The following is a 25483-nucleotide window of genomic DNA, read 5'->3' as shown; positions in this document are numbered from 1 at the left end:
TCTATATTGTAAATGTTTTTAATAACCTGCCCAGGGACTGCGGTTGAAAATGATCCGGCTGGCTAAAACCTTCACTTTTACTGAAACGTTGATTAATGTGCACTGTCCCTGTAAAAATAAAATCAACTCAAATAAACTCAAACTCAAAATAATGCCTTGTTTCACTGGTAGTTATGATAAGGTATTCATAGTTATGAAGTGTGTGTGTGTGTGTGTGTGTGTGTGTGTGTGTGTGTGTGTGTGTGTGTGTGTGTGTGTGTGTGTGTGTGTGTGTGTGTGTGTGTGTGTGTGTGAGTGTGTATATTGTACCATAATAAGACACACTCTGTCCTGTGTGATGTCTTCTCTTCAGGCCTTTGGAGCATCTCTTTGTTTTTCTGTTTTGAAGAAATAACTAATAATAAGTTCCTTTTAAGTTAGATTTTTTTGTCCTTTTTTCACTCAGGTGAAAGACATTATTGCACGTACAGATGTAGGATCTTTATTTGATGACTCTTTAAATTGCTGAGAATTTTCCTGCACAACAGGAAATACACATTTGTAGTGTATTTGAGTTTTAAAGTTTGTGATTTCCTCTTTTAAATATCAAACTTAATTAGCTCTAATGAAAAAATGTAAATAATCCACATTTCCTCTTGCTGCAGGATTATTTTCCTGCTGTAGCAAACTGGCTCAAATTAAGATCTCACATCTGTAAAAAGTTGATTTCTAGGGCATGCAGAACAAATGCGATGTGAACTAGATACCCCTGTACATTTTACAACCCTTACTACCTCACACTACAGCATGTTTACATTCCTCTGTGCCATTTCCCTTCTCCTGGTTCTTCCTTTATGTCAGGACAGATGCATTACGGTGGGATGGCCAAGCTTGTGTCTAACGTTCATTCATTTGTGTTCCAGGTCTGAAGTCCTTCTCAGCAGTCAGAGTGTGTGGATGAATCCAACTGGAGGACAAAGCCCTTTGATTGGTTCCTCATAGGTAAGAGCAACCTTTAAGTATCTGTCATCGCTGAAAGTGATTCTATTGGTTGGAGAATCAATATGTTCCTTAACATTTTATTTGTTTAATATATTCATTTACACTTCCATATGTTACTCTCAGCGCTGCCAAACGACAGTACAGTATGTACTGGACTTACCTAACTACTGGCATATACACGGAGTATACCAGACATTAACAACACCTTCCTAATATTGACTTGCACCCCGTTTTGCCCTCAGAACAGCCTCAATGTGTCGGGGCGTGGACTCTACAAGGTGTGGAAAGTGTTCCACAGAGATGCTGGCCCATGTTGACTCCAATGCTTCCCACAGTTGTGTCAAATTGGCTGGATGTCCTTTGGGTGGTGGACCATTCAGGAAACTGTTGAGCGTGAAAAACCCAGCAGCGTTGCAGTTCTTGAAACAAACCAGTGTGCCTGGCACCTACTACCAAACCCTGTTCAAAGGCACTCCAATATGTTGTCTTGCCCATTCACCCTCTGAATGACACACACACACAGTCCATGTCTCAACTGTCTCAAGGATTACAAATCCTTCTTTAACCTGTCTCCTCGCCTTCATCTACACTGATTGAAGTGGATCAAGTGACATCAATAAGGGATCATATCTTTCACATGGATTCACCTGGTCAGTCTGTGTTATTTTAAATAGCATGTTAATCTTAATGTTTTGTCCACTCAGTGTATCAACATACAGTGTCTGGATTCATTGCAGTAGGAGTCCCTGTAGGAGAACCCTCTGAAAAAAGTCTCAAAATAGAACCTTTACAGTGGAACCAGAGGTTCTATATGGAACCAAAAATGGTTCAATATGATCCAAAAAGAGTTCTATCTGGAGGGTTCTCGTACAAAGACAAATAGTTCAATCTCAAACTTTTTCAGAGGGTTCTCCTACAGAGACAAATGGTTCTATATAGAACTTTTTCAGAGGGTTCTCCTACAGGACAAATGGTTCTATATGGAACGTTTTCTGAGGGTTCTCCTACAGGGACAAATGGTTCTATATGGAACTTTTTCAGAGGGTTCTCCTACAGGACAAATGGTTCTATATGGAACTTTATTTCTGAGAGTGCACTTGCCTTGCCTCAGTCTCTTAGTAGAGGTTGTTGGGTTTATTGTTGGTTGGTTGCTGGCCGGTTGTTTGGTGGTTACTGCCTCAGTCTCTTAGTAGAGGTTGTTGGGTTTATTGTTGGTTGGTTGCTGGCCGGTTGTTTGGTGGTTACTGCCTCAGTCTCTTAGTAGAGGTTGTTGGGTTTATTGGTGGTTGGTTGCTGGCCGGTTGTTTGGTGGTTACTACCTCAGTCTCTTAGTAGAGGTTGTTGGGTTTATTGTTGGTTGGTTGCTGGCCGGTTGTTTGGTGGCTACTGCCTCAGTCTCTTAGTAGAGGTTGTTGGGTTTATTGTTGGTTGGTTGCTGGCCGGTTGTTTGGTGGTTACTGCCTCAGTCTCTTAGTAGAGGTTGTTGGGTTTATTGGTGGTTGGTTGCTGGCCGGTTGTTTGGTGGTTACTGCTTCAGTCTCTTAGTAGAGGTTGTTGGGTTTATTGTTGGTTGGTTGCTGGCCGGTTGTTTGGTGGTTACTGCCTCAGTCTCTTAGTAGAGGTTGTTGGGTTTATTGTTGGTTGGTTGCTGGCCGGTTGTTTGGTGGTTACTGCCTCAGTCTCTTAGTAGAGGTTGTTGGGTTTATTGGTGGTTGGTTGCTGGCCGGTTGTTTGGTGGTTACTACCTCAGTCTCTTAGTAGAGGTTGTTGGGTTTATTGTTGGTTGGTTGCTGGCCGGTTGTTTGGTGGCTACTGCCTCAGTCTCTTAGTAGAGGTTGTTGGGTTTATTGTTGGTTGGTTGCTGGCCGATTGTTTGGTGGTTACTGGTCGTTGGTTTTGTGGCCATTACTTGTCTGTGGTCATCTCATCAGTGGCCATGGGCTCAGCCAGAGAAGGAACCCTGCAGGGTGAATCCATACAGGCCCTGTGTGTGTGTGTGTGCGTGTGTGCGTGTGTGCGTGTGTGTGTGTGTGTGTGTGTGTGTGTGTGTGTGTGTTCACCACAGGGAACAGAATCAGATACTAATGAACTTACAGTATAACACAGTGTATGCCTTTGATGTGAATCTGGTCTAGTCAGTCAATCCACACCAGATAAGGCCCACTCCTCAGGCTACAGTGGGCATTTCAACATTATGATGTTACAGCGTACGCACCAATTCCCTTTCTCTTAAAGGGCACAGTAGTTTGGAGGAAAAATGAAGTCCCAAAAATAGCTTTTAATCATGGACCATAGTTCAGTCTGTTATGGAGTCATGTTGTTGGGGACTAATAGTCTGTCTTTTAAAGTACATCAACAGTTGTCACTAAGTACTTTCACTAGTTGTGTTTTATTGAGTTATTGATCTTTTTAAAAGCAGAAATGGTGAATTCCCTGAAATAACGTAACACTTTATTACGAGCTGTCAGTGTCTCACTTACATTGACGTCAACAAATACACACGGAGAAATCTGTTTCTGTTCAGCACCATTCTTTCTCTGCAGGTCTCCAGATCAATATACATTCTCTCTCAACTGCTTTGTGTTATATTGATCGGTGGCTATAAATACCAGTGGCCAATCTGGGTAGATCTCATTGGATTCCATTGATATGCAGTGGCATTACACTGTAAAAGCTATTGATGAACAGCTACACGTGGCCTCAGAGCCTCGGAGCGTGACACTGTGTTTAACAACGGCATGAGTTACTATGGCACCAGTAACCCACCTTCCACAGTGTGTGTGTTGTGTGTGTGCGTGTGCGTGTGCGTGTGCGTGTGCGTGTGTGTGTGTGTGTGTGTCTGTGTGAGACCTTCAGAGCATAGCTGTTAGACCTTTGTGGTTACAGTATTAACATGCTAAATGCTGCTGTCACTGGTCGTTCCACATAGAGACCTTGTCCACGATCCCCAGTCCACCTGACACATCCCCCATTCTCTCTCTCTCTCTCTGCTGGGATGGTAAGGATGAATGGACAGGAGGATGGCCGGGAAGACCAGTGTGAATTGGCATCCCCCTATCCTTCATCCCTCCATCTGTTCATCAGGCAGGATGAGTAGTCTGAGGGCGGAGGGAGAGGGGTGGTGGGTGATGGGAGTGGAGGTAGGTGAGGGGGCAGGATGTGGGTGAGGGGGCAGGATGTGGGTGAGGGGGCAGGATGTGGGTGAGGGGGCAGGATGTGGGTGAGGGGGCAGGAGGTGGGTGAGGGGGCAGGAGGTGGGTGAGGGGGCAGGAGGTGGGTGAGGGGGCAGGAGGTAGGTGAGGGGGCAGGATGTGGGTGAGGGGGCAGGATGTGGGTGAGGGGGCAGGAGGTGGGTGAGGGGGCAGGGTGATGGGGGTGGGTGAGGGTGGAGGTGGAGGTGAGTGAGGGGAAAGGGGGAGGTGGGTGAGGAGTTGGAGTTGGAGGGGGGAATCAAGGTCAATCCCTGGCAGAAATCAAGGATAGAGGAGAATCAGGGGGTAGCCCCTGAGAGGGGGGCCAGAGAGAAGAGAGGTCCAATCCCCACACAGTAATCCCTCCATCCCTCTAATGATAATTATATTATCAAGCACTAATAGTCCATTCATATGTTACTGGCCAGGAAGCAGGTTGTATTGTAATAAATGCTGAATAGATTGTAAGATTGGTACTTTGTTACATAATACTATGCTTCATCTGACAAGCTCTCCACCAGCATTTTCTGTCTGTGTGTGTGTGTGTGTGTGTGTGTGTGTGTGTGTGTGTGTGTGTGTGTGTGTGTGTGTGTGTGTGTGTGTGTGTGTGTGTGTGTGTGTGTGTGTGTGTGTGTGTGTGTGTGTGTGTGTGTGTGTGTGTGTGTGTGTGTGTGTGTGTGTGTGTGTGTGTGTGTGTGTGTGTGTGTGTGTGTGTGTGTGTGACCTGATGGGAAGTGAATCTCAGACCTGCCATGTTTCCACTCTCCCTCATAACGCCTCCTGCAATGCATGCTGGGTAATCACATTGTCCTCTCACCTGGTGAGAACAGACCTGCTGCCCGTTTGTGTGTGTGTGTGTGCGTGCGTGTGTACAGTATGTGTGAAGAAAGACCAGCTGCCTGTGTGTGTGTGTGATGAGAGGTGAGAGACCACTGCAGAATACTCCACCCAATATCTCTCTGTCTTGTTTCTCCTCATGGAGGCTGTTACATCTTTGGTGAACTATTGTACGTTCACATGAAGCCTAACCTAGACTGAGCTTTTAATAGATATATGTAGGCTTTAGCTCAGAGGGATAACATGGTCTAACATGGTTGTGAGGCACACAGAGAAAATAGCCTCCAACACTCTACTCAACAAATTGGATGCAGTCTATCACAGTGCCATCCGTTTTGTCACCAAAGCCACCACTGCGACCTGTATGCTCTCGTTGGCTGGCCATCGCTTCATACTCGTTGCCACTGGCTCCAGGTCATCTACAAGTCTCTGCTTGGTAAAGCCATGCCTCCAATAAGAAATTGTTCATAACTGACTTGCCTCGTTAAATAAAGGTAAAAAAAGATAGATATATTTTCTCAGCTCACTGGTCACCATAGCAGCACCCACCCGTAGCACGCGCTCCAGCAGGTATATCTCACTGGTCACTATAGCAGCACCCACCCGTAGCACGCGCTCCAGCAGGTATATCTCACTGGTCACTATAGCAGCACCCACCCGTAGCACGCGCTCCAGCAGGTATATCTCACTGGTCACTATAGCAGCACCCACCCGTAGCACGCGCTCCAGCAGGTATATCTCACTGGTCACTATAGCAGCACCCACCCGTAGCACGCGCTCCAGCAGGTATATCTCACTGGTCACTATAGCAGCATCCAACGGTAGCACGCGCTCCAGCAGGTATATCTCACTGGTCACTATAGCAGCACCCACCGTAGCACGCGCTCCAGCAGGTATATCTCACTGGTCACTATAGCAGCACCCACCCGTAGCACACGCTCCAGCAGGTATATCTCACTGGTCACTATAGCAGCACCCACCCGTAGCACGCTCTCCAGCAGGTATATCTCACTGGTCACTATAGCAGCACCCACCCGTAGCACGCTCTCCAGCAGGTATATCTCACTGGTCACTATAGCAGCACCCACCCGTAGCACGCGCTCCAGCAGGTATATCTCACTGGTCACTATAGCAGCACCCACCCGTAGCACGCGCTCCAGCAGGTATATCTCACTGGTCACTATAGCAGCATCCAACGGTAGCACGCGCTCCAGCAGGTATATCTCACTGGTCACTATAGCAGCACCCACCCGTAGCACGCGCTCCAGCAGGTATATCTCACTGGTCACTATAGCAGCACCCACCGTAGCACGCGCTCCAGCAGGTATATCTCACTGGTCACTATAGCAGCACCCACCCGTAGCACGCTCTCCAGCAGGTATATCTCACTGGTCACTATAGCAGCACCCACCCGTAGCACGCTCTCCAGCAGGTATATCTCACTGGTCACTATAGCAGCACCCACCCGTAGCACGCGCTCCAGCAGGTATATCTCACTGGTCACTATAGCAGCACCCACCCGTAGCACGCGCTCCAGCAGGTATATCTCACTGGTCACCATAGCAGCACCCACCCGTAGCACGCGCTCCAGCAGGTATATCTCACTGGTCACTATAGCAGCACCCACCCGTAGCACGCGCTCCAGCAGGTATATCTCACTGGTCATTATAGCAGCACCCACCCGTAGCACGCGCTCCAGCAGGTATATCTCACTGGTCACTATAGCAGCACCGACCCGTAGCACGCGCTCCAGCAGGTATATCTCACTGGTCACTATAGCAGCACCCACCCGTAGCACACGCTCCAGCAGGTATATCTCACTGGTCACTATAGCAGCACCCACCCGTAGCACGCGCTCATTTCAAATAGTATTTGAACCCAGGTCTGACTCCTGGACATACCTTCAGCACACCCCACCATCAAGCTATTGTTGATGTGCTATTTGAAAATAGAATGCAATGCATTAGTCCTAACTGGTACCTCTCCTCCACTGAGGTTAGTGGGCGTGTGATGATGTCCCAGTCTATGTAGTGATTAGGAAGGAGCCCATCCTACCTCCTCACTCTCTAACAGGAGGTTTGTTCCTCTCTCTCGGTGCCTGTAGGGCTGGAGGTTGGACTACTGCTGCTTTTCAGGAGCAGCGAGGGGGAAGTGATGTCGCTGGTGCTTCATTTGTGCCGGATCCTGCTGGAACATTATCCAGCACCTCTCAATTTTGGACAGTTTTGTTTCCAGGAACCCATTTGCCAGGATCCGGTACCTCTCTTTGCATGACATGTTTTCTTTCTTCACAATGTAAAAATGATCATCAAATCATTCAGAGTTAATTACAGTTGCCTCCTCTGTTATTCTCCTGCCCCATAAAAAGCGTTGCCTAATGTGAAAGCGTGTCTGATATAGTAAGAATTGATTCGTGTTGGTTTGCTCAACATTGTAGCCTGTATAGACCAACGTGCATCATTGGGTGAATCAGTGAAACTAGAGAGATTTTTTAGGACTATCATTTTAATTTTTTTAATTTTTTAATTTTACTAGGCAAGTCAGTTAAGAACAAATTCTTATTTTCAATGACGGCCGAGGAACAGTGGGTTAACTGCCTGTTCAGGGGCAGAACGACAGATTTGTACCTTATCATCTCAGGGATTTGAACTTGCAACCTTTCGGTGACTAGTCCAATGCTCTAACCAATAGGCTACCCTACCCCTCATCAAATTGTACAATATATGTCTCCACACACCGAGAACTACTGTAGGCTATTGATGGATACAAGACAAGTTCGTTTTTATTGATCTCCGTTTGTCAGTGTCAAAGTATCCTGTCATTTCCATTGTTTGTGAGGTATTAAAAAAGATTATGCTAAGGTCTCCAGTCTAAGGTCTCCAGTCTAAGGTCTCTAGTCTAAGGTCTCTAGTCTAAGGTCTCTAGTCTAAGGTCTCTAGTCTAAGGTCTCTAGTCTAAGGTCTCTAGTCTAAGGTCTCCAGGCTAAGGTCTCCAGGCTAAGGTCTCCGGGCTAAGGTCTCCAGGCTAAGGTCTCCAGTCATCTAAAATGATGTAGAATTGCATGAAAAGGGTTTATAAAAAGGCAACATTTTTCTAGACTCCAACCTCTAGCCTCCAGCCTCCAACCTCTAGCCTCCAGCCTCCAACCTCTAGCCTCCAACCTCTAGCCTCCAACCTCTAGCCTCCAACCTCTAGCCTCCAGCCTCCAACCTCTAGCCTCTAGCCTCCAACCTCTAGCCTCCAAATTCTAGCCTCCAACCTCTAGCCTCCAACCTCCAACCTCCAGCCTCTAGCCTCTACCTGAATAGAAGTGTGAAGGAGGAAGTGAAGAGTAGATCCCTCTGGCTTGTTTCCCACATGCATCCTGATTGGATGGAGAGGAACCAATGTCCTGACTGGGTGGGGAGGAACCAATGTACTGACTGGGTGGGGAGGAACCAATGTCCTGACTGGGTGGGAAGGAACTAATGTCCTGACTGGGTGGGGAGGAACCAATGTACTGACTGGGTGGGGAGGAACCAATGTCCTGACTGGGTGAGGAGGAACCAATGTACTGACTGGGTGGGGAGGAACCAATGTCCTGACTGGGTGAGGAGGAACCAATGTACTGACTGGGTGGGGAGGAACCAATGTCCTGACTGGGTGGGGAGGAACCAATGTACTGAGCAGGTGGGGAGGACCCAATGTCCTAACTGGGTGAGGAGGAACCAATGTCCTGACTGGGTGAGGAGGAACCAATGTACTGACTGGGTGGGGAGGAACGATTGTACTGACTAGGTGAGGAGGACCCAATGTCCTGGGTGGGGAGGAACCAATGTCCTGACTGGGTGGGGAGGAACCAATGTACTGACTAGGTGGGGAGGAACCAATGTCCTGACTGGGTGGGAAGGAACCAATGTCCTGACTAGGTGGGGAGGAACCAATGTGGAGGTGTTGAGGTGAGTTGTAACTCCCTCAGCAAAATGGTTTCATAAGGAAATATCTGTTTAGTTTGCGTTTGATTGGTTGTTTAATCCCTAACTGTCTAGTGATTTACAGCAGCAGTATTTCAAATGGCCACTACTACGATGTTTCAGGTTTGGCTTGGTGTTTTGTTTTTAGTGCTAGAATCTGCTAGCAAATTTTGGACCCCATCTGTGGTCATCCTTCCCTTCACCCTCCCCGTCCCTACCCCTCCACTCCTCCTTCCCTCCACCCTCCCCATCCCTACCCCTCCACCCTTCCTTCCCTCCACCCTCCCCATCCCTACCCCTCCTTCCCTCCACCCTCCCCATCCCTCTACCCCTCCACCCCTCCTTCCGTTCACCCTCCCCATCCCTCTACCCCTCCACCCTTCCTTCCCTCCACCCTCCCCATCCCTACCCCTCCACCCTCCTTCCCTCCACCCTCCCCATCCCTCTACCCCTCCACCCCTCCATCCCTCCACACCTCCATCTATTCATCTCTCCACCCCTCCACCCTCCCCATCCCACACCCTCTCCACCCTCCCCATCCCACTACCCTCTCCACCCCTCCATCCCTTCACCCTCTCCACCCCTCCCCATCCCACTACCCTCTCAACCCCTCCATCCCTTCACCCTCTCCACCCCCACCCCTCCCCATCCCACTACCCTCTCCACCCCTCCATCCCTTCACCCTCTCCACCCCTCTATCCCTCCTTCCACCCTCCCCATCCCACTACCCTCTCCATCCCTCCACCCCTCCATCCCTCCACCTCTCCATCCCTCCACCCTCTCCACCCTCTCCACCCCCTCCATCCCTTCACCCTCTCCACCCCTCCCCATCCCACTACCCTCTCAACCCCTCCATCCCTTCACCCTCTCCACCCCCACCCCTCCCCATCCCACTACCCTCTCCACCCCTCCATCCCTCCACCCTCTCCACCCCTCTATCCCTCCTTCCACCCTCCCCATCCCACTACCCTATCCACCTCTCCACCGTCTCCATCCCTCCACCCTCTCCATTACTCCACCCTCTCTACCCTCTCCACCCCTCTATCCCTCCTTCCACCCTCCCCATCCCACTACCCTCTCCACCCCTCCACCCTCTCCACCCCTCCATCCTCTCCACCCCTCCATCCCTCCACCCTCTCCATCACTCCATCCCTCCACCCCTCCATCCCTCCACCCCTCCCCATCCCTCTACCTCTCCGTCCCTCCACCTTCTCCACCCCTCCATCCCTTCACCCCTCCATCCCTCCACCCTTCATCCCTCCACCGCTCCACCCTCTCCACCCCTCCATCCCTCCACTCCTCCACCCTCTCCACTCCTCCACCCTCTCCACCCCTCCATCCCTCCACCCCTACCCATCCCTCTACCCCTCCACCCCTCCATCCCTCCACCCCTCATCCCTCCACCGCTCCACCCTCTCCACCCCTCCATCCCTCCACCCTCTCCACCCCTCCACCCTCTCCACCCCTCCATCCCTCCACCCCATCCCTCTACCCCTCTACCCCTCCACCCCTCCATCCCTCCACCCTCTCCACCCCTCCACCCCTCCACCCCTCCACCCCTCATCCCTCCACCACTCCACCCTCTCCACCCCTCCATCCCTCCACCCCTCTACCCTCTCCACCCCTCCACCCCTCCACCCCTCCACCCTCTCCATCCCTCCATCCCTCCACCCCTCCATCCCTCCACCCTCTCCACCCCTCCATCCCTCCACCCTCTCCACCCCTCCACCCCTCCACCCCTCCACCCCTCATCCCTCATCCCTCATCCCTCCACCGCTCCACCCTCTCCACCCCTCCATCCCTCCACCCCTCTACCCTCTCCACCCCTCCACCCTCTCCACCTTCTCCATGCCTCCACCCTTGCAGTTTCAGTGGAACCAGCACGTCAACAACATGGTTTCACAACAGGTCTGTGGGGAGGCCCGTGTGGCCGTGTGCTGACCATCAGCATTATCCCAAAGCCCCACAGAACAGAGACAGAGCCCCGTAGAGAAAGAGGATTGTGTGGATGCTTCTAGAATGTCTGACCCCATCCAGCCATCAATAGGCAGGCTGTGTGTGAGTGAAAGGGCTGAGGTCATTGATTTGAACTGGGGCACAAAGCCACGCTATGATCACAATCCGGTCAGAGGCCTAGTTCAACAAGGAGACTGTGAGGCTTGGTTTCCTAACAAGAGGTGTTGGTGTAGTCTGTGTGTGTTGGTGTCATTTGTTGCCATGGTTTTTCTGTGTGGATACACATTGAATCAACATACAGTACCATGAGAGACCCGATCAGTAAAAGCAGCATATCTCACCTTGTACGTCCAGAGGAAAGTCTATAATATGTTACATCCTTACATCTGCAGGAGTTAGTAAGTCAATGGAAGGTGTTTACATCTGCAGGAGTTAGTAAACCAATGGAAGGTGTTTACATCTGCAGGAGTTAGTAAGTCAATGGAAGGTGTTTACATCTGCAGGAGTTCGTAAATCAATGGAAGGTGTTTACATCTGCAGGAGTTAGTAAATCAATGTAAGGTGTTTACATCTGCAGGAGTTAGTAAATCAATGTAAGGTTTTTACATCTGCAGGAGTTAGTAAATCAATGGAAGGTGTTTGCTTACCGCCATATTTTCATACTTGAACATTTTCCCTGAGGCTTAAACTGTCTCTTTTTACTCTGATGTGAAGGAAAGTGTTAACTTTCTATTGTCTGCAGAACAAATGATTGTCTGTAAATACGCCAGTGATCGCTGTGTGTTTCCCCATGGATTACTTAAGACATGTTACCCCTTATCTTTATACAGCAACTGGCAAAACACTAGTCCTGAAGGAGCGACACATTTTTATTTTACCTTTATTTAACTAGGCAAGTCAGTTAAGAACAAATTATTATTTTCAACGACGGCCTAGGAACTGTGGGTTAACTTCCTGTTCAGGGGCAGAATGACAGATTTGTACCTTGTCAGCTCGGGGGTTTGAACTTGCAACCTTCCGGTTACTAGTCCAACGCTCTAACCACTAGGCTACCCTGCCGCACTGTAGCCTAAAGTAGCTAGTGCAGCTCTCCTCAGATTCAGACGAGCGTGCACGGCCTTCTTTGACTCAGTCAAGTGGTGCTGCTTCAGTGTCTAAACCAACTCCAGCTGTCTCACTGAGAGCAGAGTGTTGGAGAGCTGTATTTAGACTGAATTCCCTCTCAGAGTTGTCATAAAGATGGCTGTGTTAGTGTCTCTTTGTGTCTCCTCTCCTTGGCTACTGTTCAATCGAGGAGGTTCACTTGGTAACAGAGTAGGAACTCATAGACCAGAGAGCGTAGCCATGGACACGGCGTAGTGATTTTGGAAGTGGCACTCCGGCTCACTCCCCAGCTCTTGACCCTGAGGTCTCACTTACCCACAGTGTCACTGGGCAGAAAATTGACTACATTTCCCATCAAAGACAGTTCTTAGTGTTCAAACTCTCCCTGACCAATATGATATACTATGGGTCAAATTGAATGAGAACTGAAGTCAGAGTCTCACTGTTGGTACACGTGCTTGGCATCGTGTCATGTGTGTGTATGCATAAGTGCATGTGTGCAGACGTGTGTGTGTGTGTGTGTGTGTGTGTGTGTGTGTGTGTGTGTGTGTGTGTGTGTGTGTGTGTGTGTGTGTGTGTGTGTGTGTATGGGCATTTAGTGTGACTGTGTGTCTGCATACGTCCGCACCTCCTCATGCATGTGTGTGCGGCTGACACTCACACATGAGAACAATCAATAGACCTTCCACCTTGTGACACCAGTGTGACTCTCCTCTCTGTGTGTGTCAGACCAGTCTCTGTGGACCCTGCTGCAGTGGGCAGGGCATTAGCATGTGAATGGAGGCCTAAACAAACAGAGTGGGAGACCCGGGGGAGTATGAGAAGGGGCCTCCATACATCCATATGGACACATCATAGAGTCTGTAAAGCTCCCATACAGACCAACACACAAGCAGTGTTCTTATCGCCGTGACAGCCACTGTCTCAATCCGGCTGCATAGTGCTCACCATACAGAATGGGCTGGAAGACAATGAACGTTAGCATAAAAACACACACTTGTCATATTAACAATAAATAAGTCATTGTGTTTGTTTATTGTCTGTGAATAGTTTTATTTTAGCACTCAGGACCTACTGAGTTGGCCAGAGTGGAGACTGAACTAAAAGCCTTTTTTTAATATGGTGTCCAAGTGGTCCACTATTCATTCACTATTTATTCACACGGTCTAAGGCGGTCTAAGGCACTGCATCTCAGTGCTAGAGGCGTTACTGCAGACCCTGGCTCGATTCCAGGCTGTGTCACATCCAGCTGTGATTGGGAGTGCAATAGGGCGGCGCACAATTGGCCCAGCATCGTCCGGGTTAGAGTTTGGCTGGGGTGGGCCGTCAATGTAAATAATAATTTGTTCATAACTGACATGCCTAGTTAAATAAAGGTTAAATACAACAATTGTAAAAAAAAAGTTGTCATTAGGAGTAGATAGTGATGTATATTCAGTTAGTTTCCATTAGGAGTATATAGTGATGTATCTTCAGTTAGTTTCCATTAGGAGTAGATAGTGATGTATCTTCAGTTAGTTGTCATTAGGAGTAGATAGTGATGTATATTCAGTTAGTTTCCATTAGGAGTAGATAGTGATGTATCTTCAGGTAGTTGTCATTAGGAGTAGATAGTGATGTATATTCAGTTAGTTTCCACTAGGAGTATATAGTGATGTATCTTCAGTTAGTTGTCATTAGGAGTAGTCTACGTAGGTTAGCCAGTACCCCAGTACCCCTAGGCCCAGACAGTATGGTGGCCTACATCTGAGATAGAGAGAGAGAGGAGCCGGCAGGCATCTGACCTTTGAGTCAGTCAGAGGGAGAAAGGCAAAGACCAGAGCTGTGTTCCAACACCCATACTAACATTCTGTATACTACGTACGACATCATATACTATTAGTTAATTTTAGTATACTGTAAACAAACGGCATCCTTTTAGTTGAGTGTACTAGTGCTTTGCCTGTCTACCGGAAGTTGATGCTGTTGCTATGCAACTTCTTGATAGCTTGTTAGCATAACAAATGACTAGCTATACATCTTGCGATTTCAATATCAATGTCCGTTGAGAACGAACAACGACTATACCAGTTAACTAAGTTAAGAATGACATAAATAATCAAGTCAATAAATGTTGGGTCGTTAGTTAGATAGCAGATAGTTAATTTACTGGCAGGTTTGATGTATTAGTAACATACCGGTACATTCAAGCAAATGTTGTAATGATATGCTATTCGGTTCGTAAGGCTAGCGAAGCAAAACAAATTGTCAGCCAACATAACATGTAACTTATTTGAAAAGTCATGACTTTTTTATTACATGGCTCAACGTGTTCTTAGCATTTGTCATAATTAGTTAAAGCAAGGAATTTGTATCCACTCTTGTCGGACTTCAGCTGCATATTTTCCGCCATTTTCTTCAAATCTAAAAATGTTGTGAAGCTACGCCCATTTTCTGAAGAATTGCATTATGGGCCCTAAAAGCACGGAAATAGTGTTCCCTGCTTGTATACTTCAAATTTTGGCGAATGTAGCACGACATCCAGGAACTTTTAGCATACTAACTATATCCATACTATGACCAGTAAGCATACTACATACTCAATTTACGTCACAAATAGTACAGTTAGTGCAGTTAGTATGAGTATTGGAACACAGCTCAGGCCAGGGAGAAAGAGAGGGAGGAGTCAGAGAGAGATGACCTGCCTACCAGTCATCAACCCTCACCTCAATCGCCCCCTGAACTGCTTTTACTCACTGAACATGTTTGAAGGACACACTTTGTACTTTCAAAGTACACTAATATTAGGTCAACAAAGGCATTACTTAGGTCATTTACTATGATAGACATGAACCCCAAAACATTATCTGATGTGAATAATCTTGTTAGCTTTCCCTGATTGATTAAACATGTGCTGGAGCCATGAATTACAGTGAAGAGAAAAAACAGTCTTAACAACAGACGATCATTTCAAACATCCCAGCGGTTAAGGCTTTTATATTTCCCTCTGTGGCATTCATTCATCCATTCATTCATCCATTCATTCAGTCATCCATTCATCCATTCATTCGTTCATTCATCCATTCATTCATCCATTCATTCATCCATTTATTCATCCATTCATTCAGTCATCCATTCATCCATTCATTCGTTCATTCATCCATTTATTTATTCATTCATCCATTCATCCATTCATCCATCCATTCATTCATCCATTCATTTATTCATCCATTCATTCATCCATTCATCCATTCATTCATTCATGCATTCATTCATGCATTCATTCATTCATTCATTCATTCCAGGTTGTGAAATATGGAAATCCTGACAGTCAAGTCCTTTTGCCAGTGCGGAGACTGGGTTCTGTTGTGTTGCCCTATGATGTGTTACTGACTGGGGGCTGTTAATTCTCAACCTCCCTGGAGATGTGACATGGGTCAGAGAGAGAGAGAGAGAGAGAGAGAGAGAGAGGCAGACCAAGGTGAGCAGACGACAGCCGGACCCCCTTCCCCTCCTCTATACAACCCTCCCCCTCCCCTCCCTTCTCCAGACCGGCATCCCCAAAGTGCACACTTGGGGGTTGACACCAAATTACACAAACATTACACAAACCCAAATAGACAGTTGAGCATGTGGGACTGTGAGGCTAAAGTATAAGGTCTGTAGTGGTAATGATAGTCTCTAGGTATAAAGACTACAGTATAAGGTCTATAGTGGTAATGATAGTCTCTAGGTATAAAGACTACAGTATAAGGTCTATAGTGGTAATGATAGTCTCTAGGTATAAAGACTACAGTATAAGGTCTATAGTGGTAATGATAGTCTCTAGGTATAAAGACTACAGTATACGGTCAGGGGTTGTAGTGGTAATGATAGTCTCTAGGTATAAAGACTACAGTATAAGGTCTGTAGTGGTAATTATAGTCTCTAGGTATAAAGACTACAGTATAAGGTCAGGGGTTGTAGTGGTAATGATAGTCTCCAGGGATAAAGACTACAGTATAAGGTCTGTAGTGGTTATGATAGTCTCCAGGTATAAAGACTACAGTATAAGGTCTGAAGTGCTTATGATAGTCTCTAGGTATAAAGACTACAATATAAGGTCTGTAGTGGTTATGATAGTCTCCAGGTATAAAGACTACAGTATACGGTCAGGGGTTGTAGTGGTTATGATAGTCTCTAGGTATAAAGACTACAGTATAAGGTCTATAGTGGTAATGATAGTCTCTAGGTATAAAGACTACAGTATACGGTCTATAGTGGTAATGATAGTCTCTAGGTATAAAGACTACAGTATACAGTCGGGTTGTAGTGGTAATGATAGTCTCTAGGTATAAAGACTACAGTATAAGGTCTGTAGTGGTAATTATAGTCTCTAGGTATAAAGACTACAGTATAAGGTCTGAAGTGGTTGTGATAGTCTCCAGGGATAAAGACTACAGTATAAGGTCTGTAGTGGTAATTATAGTCTCTAGGTATAAAGACTACAGTATAAGGTATGTAGTGGTTATGATAGTCTCCAGGTATAAAGACTACAGTATAAGGTCTGAAGTGGTTGTGATAGTCTCTAGGTATAAAGACTACAGTATAAGGTCTATAGTGGTAATGATAGTCTCTAGGTATAAAGACTACAGTATAAGGTATGTAGTGGTTATGATAGTCTCCAGGTATAAAAACTACAGTATAAGGTCTGAAGTGGTTATGATAGTCTCTAGGTATAAAGACTACAGTATACGGTCAGGGGTTGTAGTGGTTATGATAGTCTCTAGGTATAAAGACTACAGTATAAGGTCAGGGGTTGTAGTGGTTATGATAGTCTCTAGGTATAAAGACCACAGTTTAAGGTCTGTAGTGGTAATGATAGTCTCTAGGTATAAAGACTACAGTATAAGGTCTGTAGTGGTAATGATAGTCTCCAGGTATAAAGACAACAGTATAAGGTCTGAAGTGGTAATGATAGTCTCCAGGTATAAAGACTACAGTATAAGGTCTGAAGTGGTAATGATAGTCTCTAGGTATAAAGACTACAGTATAAGGTCTGTAGTGGTAATGATAGTCTCCAGGTATAAAGACTACAGTATAAGGTCTGAAGTGGTAATGATAGTCTCCAGGTATAAAGACTACAGTATAAGGCCTGTAGTGGTTATGATAGTCTCTAGGTATAAAGACTACAGTATAAGGTCAGGGGTTGTAGTGGTAATGATAGTCTCTATGTATAAATACTACAGTATAAGATCTGTAGTGGTAATGATAGTCTCTAGGTATAAAGACTACGGTATAAGGTCTGTAGTGGTTATGATAGTCTCCAGGTATAAAGACTACAGTATAAGGTCTGTAGTGGTAATGATAGTCTCTAGGTATAAAGACTACAGTATAAGGTCTGTAGTGGTTATGATAGTCTCTAGGTATAAAGACTACAGTATAAGGTCTGTAGTGGTAATGATAGTCTCTAGGTATAAAGACTACAGTATAAGGTCTGTAGTGGCTGTGATAGTCTCTAGGTATAAAGACTACAGTATAAGGTCTGTAGTGGCTGTGATAGTCTCTAGGTATAAAGACTACAGTATAAGGTCTGTAGTGGTAATGATAGTCTCTAGGTATAAAGACTACAGTATAAGGTCTGTAGTGGTAATGATAGTCTCTAGGTATAAAGACTACAGTATAAGGTCTGTAGTGGCTGTGATAGTCTCTAGGTATAAAGACTACAGTATAAGGTCTGTAGTGGCTGTGATAGTCTCTAGGTATAAAGACTACAGTATAAGGTCTGTAGTGGCTGTGATAGTCTCTAGGTATAAAGACTACAGTATAAGGTCTGAAGTGGTTATGATAGTCTCTAGGTATAAAGACTACAGTATACAGTCGGGTTGTAGTGGTAATGATAGTCTCTAGGTATAAAGACTACTTTATAAGGTCTGTAGTGGTAATTATAGTCTCTAGGTATAAAGACTACAGTATAAGGTCTGAAGTGGTTGTGATAGTCTCCAGGGATAAAGACTACAGTATAAGGTCTGTAGTGGTAATTATAGTCTCTAGGTATAAAGACTACAGTATAAGGTATGTAGTGGTTATGATAGTCTCCAGGTATAAAGACTACAGTATAAGGTCTGAAGTGGTTGTGATAGTCTCTAGGTATAAAGACTACAGTATAAGGTCTATAGTGGTAATGATAGTCTCTAGGTATAAAGACTACAGTATAAGGTATGTAGTGGTTATGATAGTCTCTAGGTATAAAAACTACAGTATAAGGTATGTAGTGGTTATGATAGTCTCTAGGTATAAAGACTACAGTATAAGGTCAGGGGTTGTAGTGGTAATGATAGTCTCTAGGTATAAAGACTACAGTATAAGATCTGTAGTGGTAATGATAGTCTCTAGGTATAAAGACTACAGTATAAGGTCTGTAGTGGTTATGATAGTCTCCAGGTATAAAGACTACAGTATAAGGTCTGTAGTGGTAATGATAGTCTCTAGGTATAAAGACTACAGTATAAGGTCTGTAGTGGTTATGATAGTCTCTAGGTATAAAGACTACAGTATAAGGTCTGTAGTGGTAATGATAGTCTCTAGGTATAAAGACTACAGTATAAGGTCTGAAGTGGTTATGATAGTCTCTAGGTATAAAGACTACAGTATACAGTCGGGTTGTAGTGGTAATGATAGTCTCTAGGTATAAAGACTACAGTATAAGGTCTGTAGTGGTAATTATAGTCTCTAGGTATAAAGACTACAGTATAAGGTCTGTAGTGGTAATTATAGTCTCTAGGTATAAAGACTACAGTATAAGGTCTGAAGTGGTTGTGATAGTCTCCAGGGATAAAGACTACAGTATAAGGTCTGTAGTGGTAATTATAGTCTCTAGGTATAAAGACTACAGTATAAGGTATGTAGTGGTTATGATAGTCTCCAGGTATAAAGACTACAGTATAAGGTCTGAAGTGGTTGTGATAGTCTCTAGGTATAAATACTACAGTATAAGGTCTATAGTGGTAATGATAGTCTCTAGGTATAAAGACTACAGTATAAGGTATGTAGTGGTTATGATAGTCTCCAGGTATAAAAACTACAGTATAAGGTCTGAAGTGGTTATGATAGTCTCTAGGTATAAAGACTACAGTATAAGGTCAGGGGTTGTAGTGGTAATGATAGTCTCTAGGTATAAAGACTACAGTATAAGATCTGTAGTGGTAATGATAGTCTCTAGGTATAAAGACTACAGTATAAGGTCTGTAGTGGTTATGATAGTCTCCAGGTATAAAGACTACAGTATAAGGTCTGTAGTGGTAATGATAGTCTCTAGGTATAAAGACTACAGTATAAGGTCTGTAGTGGTTATGATAGTCTCTAGGTATAAAGACTACAGTATAAGGTCTGTAGTGGTAATGATAGTCTCTAGGTATAAAGACTACAGTATAAGGTCTGAAGTGGTTATGATAGTCTCTAGGTATAAAGACTACAGTATACAGTCGGGTTGTAGTGGTAATGATAGTCTCTAGGTATAAAGACTACAGTATAAGGTCTGTAGTGGTAATTATAGTCTCTAGGTATAAAGACTACAGTATAAGGTCTGAAGTGGTTGTGATAGTCTCCAGGGATAAAGACTACAGTATAAGGTCTGTAGTGGTAATTATAGTCTCTAGGTATAAAGACTACAGTATAAGCTATGTAGTGGTTATGATAGTCTCCAGGTATAAAGACTACAGTATAAGGTCTGAAGTGGTTGTGATAGTCTCTAGGTATAAAGACTACAGTATAAGGTCTATAGTGGTAATGATAGTCTCTAGGTATAAAGACTACAGTATAAGGTATGTAGTGGTTATGATAGTCTCCAGGTATAAAGACTACAGTATAAGGTCTGTAGTGGTAATGATAGTCTCTAGGTATAAAGACTACAGTATAAGGTCTGTAGTGGCTGTGATAGTCTCTAGGTATAAAGACTACAGTATAAGGTCTGTAGTGGCTGTGATAGTCTCTAGGTATAAAGACTACAGTATAAGGTCTGTAGTGGTAATGATAGTCTCTAGGTATAAAGACTACAGTATAAGGTCTGTAGTGGTAATGATAGTCTCTAGGTATAAAGACTACAGTATAAGGTCTGTAGTGGCTGTGATAGTCTCTAGGTATAAAGACTACAGTATAAGGTCTGTAGTGGTTATGATAGTCTCCAGGTATAAAGACTACAGTATAAGGTCTGAAGTGGTTATGATAGTCTCTAGGTATAAAGACTACAGTATAAGGTCTGTAGTGGTTATGATAGTCTCCAGGTATAAAGACTACAGTATAAGGTCTGAAGTGGTTATGATAGTCTCCAGGTATAAAGACTACAGTATACGGTCAGGGGTTGTAGTGGTTATGATAGTCTCTAGGTACAAAGACTACAGTATAAGTTCTATAGTGGTAATGATAGTCTCTAGGTATAAAGACTACAGTATACGGTCTATAGTGGTAATGATAGTCTCTAGGTATAAAGACTACAGTATAAGGTCTGTAGTGGTAATTATAGTCTCTAGGTATAAAGACTACAATATAAGGTCTGAAGTGGTTGTGATAGTCTCCAGGGATAAAGACTACAGTATAAGGTCTGTAGTGGTAATTATAGTCTCTAGGTATAAAGACTACAGTATAAGGTATGTAGTGGTTATGATAGTCTCCAGGTATAAAAACTACAGTATAAGGTCTGAAGTGGTTGTGATAGTCTCTAGGTATAAAGACTACAGTATAAGGTCTATAGTGGTAATGATAGTCTCTAGGTATAAAGACTACAGTATACGGTCAGGGGTTGTAGTGGTTATGATAGTCTCTAGGTATAAAGACTACAGTATAAGGTCTGTAGTGGTAATGATAGTCTCTAGGTATAAAGACTACAGTATAAGGTCTGTAGTGGTAATGATAGTCTCTTGGTATAAAGACTACAGTATAAGGTCTGTAGTGGCCGTGATAGTCTCTAGGTATAAAGACTACAGTATACGGTCTGTAGTGGCTGTGATAGTCTCTAGGTATAAAGACTACAGTATAAGGTCTGTAGTGGTAATGATAGTCTCTAGGTATAAAGACTACAGTATAAGGTCTGTAGTGGTAATGATAGTCTCTAGGTATAAAGACTACAGTATAAGGTCTGTAGTGGTAATGATAGTCTCTAGGTATAAAGACTACAGTATAAGGTCTGTAGTGGTAATGATAGTCTCTAGGTATAAAGACTACAGTATAAGGTCTGTAGTGGCTGTGATAGTCTCTAGGTATAAAGACTACAGTATAAGGTCTGTAGTGGTTGTGATAGTCTCTAGGTATAAAGACTACAGTATACGGTCAGGGGCTGTAGTGGTAATGATAGTCTCTAGGTATAAAGACTACAGTATAAGTTCTGTAGTGGTAATGATAGTCTCTAGGTATAAAGACTACAGTATAAGGTCTGTAGTGGCTGTGATAGTCACTAGGTATAAAGACTACAGTATAAGGTCTGTAGTGGTAATGATAGTCTCTAGGTATAAAGACTACAGTATAAGGTCAGGGGTTGTAGTGGTAATGATAGTCTCTAGGTATAAAGACTACAGTATAAGGTCTGTAGTGGTTATGATAGTCTCCAGGTATAAAGACTACAGTATAAGGTCTGTAGTGGTTATGATAGTCTCTAGGTATAAAGACTACTGTATACGGTCTGTAGTGGCTGTGATAGTCTCTAGGTATAAAGACTACAGTATACGGTCAGGGGCTGTAGTGGTAATGATAGTCTCTAGGTATAAAGACTACAGTATAAGGTCAGGGGTTGTAGTGGTAATGATAGTCTCTAGGTATAAAGACTACAGTATAAGGTCTGTAGTGGCTGTGATAGTCTCTAGGTATAAATATCAATGTACTGTATCCTCAGAAATCAAATCAAATCAAATCAAATTTTATTTGTCACATACACATGGTTAGCAGATGTTAATGCGAGTGTAGCGAAATGCTTGTGCTTCTAGTTCCGACAATGCAGTAATAACCAACAAGTAATCTAACTAACAATTCCTAATCTACTGTCTTATACACATTGTAAGGGGATAAAGAATATGTACATAAGGATATATGAGTGAGTGATGGTACAGAGCAGCATAGGCAAGATACAGTAGATGGTATCGAGTACAGTATATACATGTGAGATGAATATGTAAACAAAGTGGCATAGTTAAAGTGGCTAGTGATACATGTATTACATAAGGATGCAGTCGATGATATAGAGTACAGTATATAGGTATGCATATGAGATGAATAATGTAGGGTAAGTAACATTATATAAGGTAGCATGGTTTAAAGTGGCTAGTGATATATTTACAACATTTCCCATCAATTCCCATTATTAAAGTGGCTGGAGTTGAGTCAGTGTCAGTGTGTAGGCAGCAGCCACTCAATGTTAGTGGTGGCTGTTTAACAGTCTGATGGCCTTGAGATAGAAGCTGTTTTTCAGTCTCTCGGTCCCAGCTTTGATGCACCTGTACTGACCTCGCCTTCTGGATGATAGCGGGGTGAACAGGCAGTGGCTCGGGTGATAGATGTCCTTGATGATCTTTATGGCCTTCCTGTAACATCGGGTGGTGTAGGTGTCCTGGAGGGCAGGTAGTTTGCCCCCGATGATGCGTTGTGCAGACCTCCATACCCTCTGGAGAGCCTTACGGTTGAGGGCGGAGCAGTTGCCGTACCAGGCGGTGATACAGCCCGCCAGGATGCTCTCGATTGTGCCTCTGTAGAAGTTTGTGAGTGCTTTTGGTGACAAGCCGAATTTCTTCAGCCTCCTGAGGTTGAAGAGGCGCTGCTGCGCCTTCTTCACGATGCTGTCTGTGTGAGTGGACCAATTCAGTTTGTCTGTGATGTGTATGCCGAGGAACTTAAAACTTGCTACTCTCTCCACTACTGTTCCATCGATGTGGATAGGGGGTGTTCCCTCTGCTGTTTCCTGAAGTCCACAATCATCTCCTTAGTTTTGTTGACGTTGAGTGTGAGGTTATTTTCCTGACACCACACTCCGAGGGCCCTCACCTCCTCCCTGTAGGCCGTCTCGTCGTTGTTGGTAATCAAGCCTACCACTGTTGTGCCGTCCGCAAACTTGATGATTGAGTTGGAGGCGTGCGTGGCCACGCAGTCGTGGGTGAACAGGGAGTACAGGAGAGGGCTCAGAACGCATCCTTGTGGGGCCCCAGTGTTGAGGATCAGCGGGGAGGAGATGTTGTTACCTACCCTCACCACCTGGGGGCGGCCCGTCAGGGTAGCCAGTACCCAGTTGCACAGGGTGGGGTCGAGACCCAGGGTCTCGAGCTTGATGACGAGCTTGGAGGGTACTATGGTGTTGAATGCCGAGCTGCAGTCGATGAACAGCATTCTCACATAGGTATTCCTCTTGTCCAGATGGGTTAGGGCAGTGTGCAGTGTGGTTGAGATTGCATCGTCTGTGGACCTATTTGAGCGGTAAGCAAATTGGAGTGGGTCTAGGGAGTCAGGTAGGGTGGAGGTGATATGGTCCTTGACTAGTCTCTCAAAGCACTTCATGATGACGGAAGTGAGTGCTACGGGGCGGTAGTCGTTTAGCTCAGTTACCTTAGCTTTCTTGGGAACAGGAACGATGGTGGCCCTCTTGAAGCATGTGGGAACAGCAGACTGGTATAGGGATTGATTGAATATGTCCGTAAACACACCAGCCAGCTGGTCTGCGCATGCTCTGAGGGCGCGGCTGGGGATGCCGTCTGGGCCTGCAGCCTTGCGAGGGTTAACACGTTTAAATGTTTTACTCACCTCGGCTGCAGTGAAGGAGAGACCGCATGTTTCCTCAGAGGCCCTTCCTTAGGACAACACAGTAACACAAGGCTAGCTTATAGACCCCTGCTTTTACGTGAAGTTTAATGTGGCGTTGGTATCATGGGCCACATTATAGGGATGTGAGATGGCAGGGTGTGTGTGTGTGTGTGTGTGTGTGTGTGTGTGTGTGTGTGTGTGTGTGTGTGTGTGTGTGTGTGTGTGTGTGTGTGTGTGTGTGTGTGTGTGTGTGTGTGTGTGTGTGTGTGTGTGTGATGGCAGCAGAGCAGCTGAGGTTGGTTACTAGGGGTTAGGGATGATCTCGGGCATTCTTACAGACTCACTGGGATGAAAGGAGGCACGGAGGAGGGAGAAAGAGGGGATGGAGGGAGTGAGGGGGGTGAATGAAAGGTGGAGGGGTGGAGGAGGGAGAAAGAGGGGATGAAGGGAGTGAGGGGGTGAATGAAGAAGGGTGGAGAGGCGGAAGAGAGATGGAACGGAGAGAAACTGAGGCATGAGATGTTGTGGTTACTCTCTGTCTCCCTCTGTCTCCCTCTGTCTCTCTCTCCGTCTCTCTCTCTCCCCCTCTCCCTCTCTCTGTCTCTCTCTCTCTGTCTCTAGCTGTCTCTCCCTCTCTCTGTCTCTCTCTGTCTCTGTCTCTCCCTCTGTCTCTGTCTCTCCCTCTCTCTGTCTCTCTGTCTCTCTGTCTCTCTCTCTCTCTCCCTCTCTCTGTCTTTCTCTGTCTCTCTCTCTCCTTCTCCCTCTCTCTCTCTTTCTCTCTCTATCCGTTCTCTTAACATCTCTCCATCTCTAAGTTAATGACTTGTGAGGGTAGAGATCAGTGTAATTGGCCACATCCTAGGGAAGTGTTAGGTCACAAACAGCCCTGTTCGGCATGATCCATCCTGACAATGCACAGCAGCCTCCCTCCCTCGTCACACTATACTAATCCACCACAGATACAGCAACACTACATTAACCCACCATAGATACAACAACACTACATTAACCCACCACAGATACAACAACACTACATTAACCCACCACAGATACAGCAACACTACATTAACCCACCACAGATACAGCAACACTACATTAACCCACCACAGATACAGCCACACTACATTAACCCACCACAGATACAACAACACTACATTAACCCACCACAGATACAGCAACACTACATTAACCACCACAGATACAACAACACTACATTAACCACCACAGATACAACAACACTACATTAACCCACCACAGATACAGCAACACTACATTAACCACCACAGATACAACAACACTACATTAACCACCACAGATACAACAACACTACATTAACCCACCACAGATACAACAACACTACATTAACCACCACTGATACAACAACACTACATTAACCCACCACAGATACAGCCACACTACATTAACCCACCACAGATACAGCAACACTACATTAACCACCACAGATACAACAACACTACATTAACCACCACTGTTACAGCAATACTACATTAACCCACCACAGATACAACAACACTACATTAACCACCACAGATACAACAACACTACATTAACCCACCACAGATACAACAACACTACATTAACCCACCACAGATACAACAACACTACATTAACCCACCACAGATACAACAACACTACATTAACCCACCACAGATACAACAACACTACATTAACCCACCACAGATACAACAACACTACATTAACCCACCA

The 25483-nt window shown here is 45.2% G+C and overlaps 1 pseudogene; it reads left to right on the top strand.

Moving 5' to 3' along the window:
- The first annotated feature begins 905 nt into the window (after nt 1-905).
- LOC135537259 (neuronal cell adhesion molecule-like) overlaps nt 906-25483 on the top strand; it is a 78365-nt pseudogene continuing 53787 nt past the window's right edge.

Source organism: Oncorhynchus masou, unplaced genomic scaffold (assembly GCF_036934945.1).
Source record: "Oncorhynchus masou masou isolate Uvic2021 unplaced genomic scaffold, UVic_Omas_1.1 unplaced_scaffold_733, whole genome shotgun sequence".
Lineage (NCBI taxonomy): Eukaryota > Metazoa > Chordata > Actinopteri > Salmoniformes > Salmonidae > Oncorhynchus > Oncorhynchus masou.
The sequence above is the reverse complement of the archived record's forward strand: the minus strand, read 5'-3'. Positions and strand labels throughout refer to the sequence as shown.